This window comes from Lampetra fluviatilis, chromosome 15, assembly GCF_964198595.1.
Source record: "Lampetra fluviatilis chromosome 15, kcLamFluv1.1, whole genome shotgun sequence".
Classification (NCBI taxonomy): domain Eukaryota; kingdom Metazoa; phylum Chordata; class Hyperoartia; order Petromyzontiformes; family Petromyzontidae; genus Lampetra; species Lampetra fluviatilis.
In genome coordinates, this window is record NC_136289.1 from 5,253,068 (window position 1) to 5,259,091 (window position 6,024).

Here is a 6,024-nt window from a genome sequence, read left to right on the forward strand (position 1 = left end):
CTGATAAGGGGCTCACAGGTTTGGGTTAAGTGCACGCGATACAAACTGGTAACAACGTGACAAGCCAATTGAACTCACACGTCAATAACACCGTGGACTTTAAATAATATTTAATAGTCGACGTTTCGGGCAATAACCCTTCTTCTTAGTACGTTGAAAAATGTAACTTTCTCTCCAAATAAAAGTACAGCATAACAAATTAAAGTACACTGTTTAGTAACCGATACTGACGCCTACCTAAAACCTGATTCCCACCACCATCCATCCCAGAAGAATTCCCTCATCAAAACGCTACACCATAGAGCTCAATGTATCTCCGACCATGAACGCCTGACCAGTGAAATCAAACCAGTACACCAAGCTCTCAAGGCGAATGGGTATTTTGACTACACATTCCGCAAAGCCATCACCCCAACCGTGCGGAAGGAGCCATCTGAAGATCCAATCAAAACCATTACCCTGCCTCACATAGCAGGGGTAACCAAAAATATTTCCTAAATCGTGAATAAACACAAGATCCAGGTCCGATTTAACACAGTGCATATAATTCGTGATCTGATCCCATCTGTGAAGGACAAGATTCCTGACATGCAATATCCCGGCGTCTACAAACTAAGCTGTATCTGCCGCAGCAGTTACATTGGGAAAACTAAGCGACATGTCTCGGACCGTGTTCGTGAACATAAGGCAGATTTGAAACACGGTAGGACCAATACTTCTGCCGTGGCTGATCATTATTTTAATGTTGCTGGCTCACACGAAATTGATTTCTCTAAGACGATGGTACTTTGCAAGCCTACTGGCTATCAACAAAGATTCGTTCATGAAGCCATCCATATATACAGACACAGACCCAATGTCAACCGAGAGGAAGGTTATAGACTCAGCAATCATTGGAAAGATGTCATCAGCCACTTTGGGTCATGACTTGACTTTGTTTTCTTGTCAATCAACCTCCACCGTCAGCAGTGTAGTGTGTGGAGCTGAGTGCAGGGATTTATTGGCGGCCCTTTGCTGCATTGGCATTGCTGCTGCATTGGCATTGTTGCTGCATTGGCATTGTTGCTGCATTGGCATTTCTGCTGCATTGGCATTGTTGCTGCATTGGCATTGTTGCTGCATTGGCATTGTTGCTGCATTGGCATTGCTGCTGCATTGGCATTGTTGCTGCATTGGCATTGTTGCTGCATTGGCATTGCTGCTGCATTGGCATTGTTGCTGCATTGGCATTGCTGCTGCATTGGCATTGTTGCTGCATTGGCATTGTTGCTGCATTGACATTGTTGCTGCATTGGCATTGTTGCTGCATTGGCATTGCTGCTGCATTGGCATTGTTGCTGCATTGGCATTGTTGCTGCATTGGCATTGTTGCTGCATTGGCATTGTTGCTGCATTGGCATTGTTGCTGCATTGGCATTGCTGCTGCATTGGCATTGTTGCTGCATTGGCATTGTTGCTGCATTGACATTGTTGCTGCATTGACATTGTTGCTGCATTGGCAATGTTGCTGCATTGGCATTGTTGCTGCATTGGCATTGTTGCTGCATTGACATTGTTGCTGCATTGGCATTGTTGCTGCATTGGCATTGTTGCTGCATTGACATTGTTGCTGCATTGACATTGTTGCTGCATTGACATTGTTGCTGCATTGGCAATGTTGCTGCATTGGCATTGTTGCTGCATTGGCATTGTTGCTGCATTGACATTGTTGCTGCATTGACATTGTTGCTGCATTGGCATTGTTGCTGCATTGACATTGTTGCTGCATTGACATTGTTGCTGCATTGGCAATGTTGCTGCATTGGCATTGTTGCTGCATTGGCATTGTTGCTGCATTGACATTGTTGCTGCATTGGCATTGTTGCACCGTCCATGCTCCTGGTGCTGCTGATACACTTGGGCTACGCCCATTCACAGAACTTTATAAACAGTTTGCCTTTGGAGGCTGACTCCTTTGCCTGATGATGACCGCTTGTGTTGCGATCGAAACGTCGTGATATTTTTAACCACTTTACTTATTATTACTTTTTTTTCGATCTATGTGACTTACTTTAAATTAATTGTATTTATTTTGTGGAGATATAGGTATGTGAAGGAGTAGACCAGTGGTTGTCAACATTTGTTGGCCACTGATAACCCTCTTATTCAACCCCCTTGCCTGATCCAAAACGGTTTTTTAGAAATAAATGTCATTCATTCATGAACGTCAATATTTTAAACGATCGTTCATTTTGTGAGGTATGACCTAAGCTAGTAACTGCAAGCGGCGAATAAAACTAAAATCAACGGAGGCATCTGCATGCAGGACGTAATGTGTTCGCTCGCTGGCTACACTTGTAAGCCACATTGTTTACGATCAATGAGTTTATAAAGGTCTTTTATATTCTTCTAGGCTACCATATGGATTAACATTTTATCGTAGTTATTTTATATTGGCAGATTCATACTCAACAATGACTCTCGTGTAAGATATCATTTCACACGCGTATAGACATCACCTCACGTACCCCCAGTTTGAGAACCACTGGAGTATACTTATCGTCTGCTCATATATTTCGTTACCTATATTCTCCACAATGACGGCAATTGTTACTTTCTGTTACTCTGTTCAATGCTTTTAAGCAGCATTTTTTTTTTACAAAGGTAGAAAACCCTGCCTCTGCAATGGATGTAAATTGTTCAAAGTTCAAGTCTCATCAACAGTTTGACAAGTCGCACTAAAATCCCGGTTAACAAACGGCAGTCGTTTAACACTTTGGTTCGGCAGTGCCACTGAGCGGATGAACTATTCTACGCTTGCCTATGATGCCCTATCCCCACTCCTCCGAATAGCACGTGTGTCTACATACGATGCGAAAGAAGTGCAACATATATACATGGCAGCAGCGAAATTTGCGGGAGCTAAATGCCAATGTCGAGGTCTGCTAGCCCATGAGAGGGCTTCAGGAGAGAGAGAGACTTTGTGCTATTCCTCCACCGTTGAAGAAGCGCAGACCAGAGTGGTTTTACTATATGGAGTAAAATAATACTTTGGGGCCGTCCATAAATGACGTCACGCATCTAGGGGGGGGGGTCGGACAATTGTGACGATGTGTGACGAGGGGGGGGGGGGTTTGAGTAATGTTACGTCACATCAAAATGCACAACTTTAAATAAATATAGAATTGTTATAACAACACGAATTGTTATAACAACACTCCTACAACATCAGAGTGCATCGCCACATTAAATACGCACTACAATGACTATAGTTTATAGCGATTTGAAGCATATTTTATTTTCAAAATGGAAATATGGTTTTGGGGGGGGGGCAGAGCTTTGTGACGTCATATTTGAGGGGGTGGGGTCTGACTTTTTGTGACGTCGTGTGACGAGGGGGGGGTCAAAAATCGTCCATAATCGCGTGACGTCATTTATGGCCGGCCCCTTTGGTGTTTTGTGTGGACCAGTACAGAACCAGTTGCTCTTCAACGAAAATTAAGAGACAGTTGTCCCCATCTTAAAAATTCACATCTATTGCCCAACTGGTTTTACCTGTGCCAAAAATAAACATAATTTTCATACTAATCGCGTAAATACTAAATAGTAATCTGGAATTTCAAATGAAGCGTGCCAAGTCATCCGTACTCGTTACCGCCGCCTTGTGTGATGCTTCTGTATTCGTGAATTCCACTTCGTCTACATGTCAAGACGTAAATCGAGTTATTACTGTACTTAGTGTTTTTATTTATTTAAATATATACATTTGATGTTCGACAAGATATGTCTTCAACTTGTTGATACAAATCCTGAATGATCAACAAAATATCGATTACCCCTTATCAGTGCCGACCTTATGACAGACCAATTCAGACCTGATTGGTCACCCCGTGCACTTATAAATCTCAACGTTCATCATCTTACAAAGTCCCATCACAAGGGAGAAACACAAACAAATAGACAAACAAATGTTTGCCCCTATTGAAACGGCTTTACGCCGTATGGACCTGCACACTAAATTTGCCTGTACGTGAATACGGGCTAAACCGTATGGGTGGACACGTATGCTTATGTAATATATCCTCAATGATCCAAAACATACTGAATCATGTTCTTAAAGGTAAGAATATTGCGTTCGTTTCACTAATTAAAGTAATTTATAAATCAGGTTTTAGCATTGGCAATATAAAATTATTTATGTTTGACAATAGAGGACACTAAACTTGATTTCAAGCTTTCGTGACTGCAGGAATCCATACACATCAAATCAAGAAGTATTAAACATTCACTTTCCAAACAACATCACTCAAAGTTTTGAATCGAGGATTTATCTAGGTTCTTCACTATAGTAATTCATTGTCTTAGCCATGTCACAACTGACTGCATAAAAAAATCTACATAATTAAATTTGCACTTAATTTGGCTTAACTTCATGACTGAAGAATCAAAATATTAGATTGACTATCATGCAACGAATATCACTCATATGCAAAGACATTTGGAAAATGCTTCCCCATACTTTGTGGACCAGAGGTAAAATGAAAGGGCGCTCTAATGTAGCCCATTGATATCCACTTCCGTAGGCAGTTATCTAACACGAAGCGTTGTACTTCTCTATGAGAGATTCAAATGTCTACCTCGTCTAATGACACGGCCAAACAGAGAGAAAACCAGGTAAAAGCCCCACTGAGACTGCATGACCTTTTTTTCAAATGGAGCCTTGGGTTATATAGATCCTAAAGAATATGAATAAAAGTTATTTGCGACCATATTTCACCACGCTGGTCAGTACGGGCTGATGTTAGCTGGGGCCGGAGATCAAACTCAGAAGTCACCAGGTGCAGCGTGCTAACCACAGGTGTCCCTCTCGCAACGCCAGGACATGCGCTCCTGAAAAACAGCGCGTAAGTCGAATCGCGCTGTATGAAGCCAATTTTTCCCATAGACATGCATGTTATGAGGGGGTGTGTTACCGAAGAAAAGAATTAGTATAATTTCATTATTTTAGCCCCAGATGTACAAAATACGTATATATGTAATACTTATTAATAATAACATTACAAATATACGTTACAAAATGTGTTTATTAACAAATATGAATTAAGATGGAAATGATTGCTATTTATAAATATTATTTAATAAGGATTAACTACAGGGATCCTTGAACGCTTCCATGGGCTGCTTCGACTTAGATTCAAGGTGGCTACGCCCAGCCCGTGACAATGGGCGCTGACATGACGTGGTCACGCCATCAGGTTGAGATTTTAGTTGGTTAACCTGCGAAATATATTTAAAACATTGAAATTTTACAATTTTCCAGTTTTTTTTCTTGAGTGTGCGTAACTCAGAAACCCATAGCGTAAGTGTGAATTATGTCCATAAAGGATGAATCGCGTAGTTGGCTAAGCTGTGAAATATATTTTTGTAACTTTTAGTTTTCATAACTGAAAATAATTTTCGATTTTAAACATTGAAATTTTACAATTTTCCAGTTTTTTTTCTTGAGCGCGTAACTCAGAAACCCATAGCAGCAATCATCATCAGGTGTGAAAACCACAGCAAGAACATTTTCACACCTGGTGATGATTGCTTGTGTTGCAGTCGAAACGTCGTGAGAATTTTTATTGTTTAATATTTTTGCTATTTTATTATTTCCCTTTTACGTGACTTTACCGAAAGAAGCAAGAATATAAGTAGAACGTTTTGTCTATATTTATTTAAAGTTGCGCATTTTGATGTGATGTCACATTTCTCACCCCCCCCTCGTCACAAATGTCTGACCCCCCCCCCCCCCAGGTGCGTGACGTCATTTATGGACGGCCCCTAATGAAAATTCCACATTCCTATGACTGGGCGAGTTAATCCATAGGACAACCATTATTGACTTCTCAAAAGTTGGCATGCATTTTTTTTTATCAACACCAGACGGATAAGTCGTCATCTGGTTGGAACTTGACGTAGGGACTTTACAATCGTGACTGGGCTACTTGAATATATTTGGCTATTTCTACTTTAACTGAATTAAAGTTCTGCACCGCTGTATAT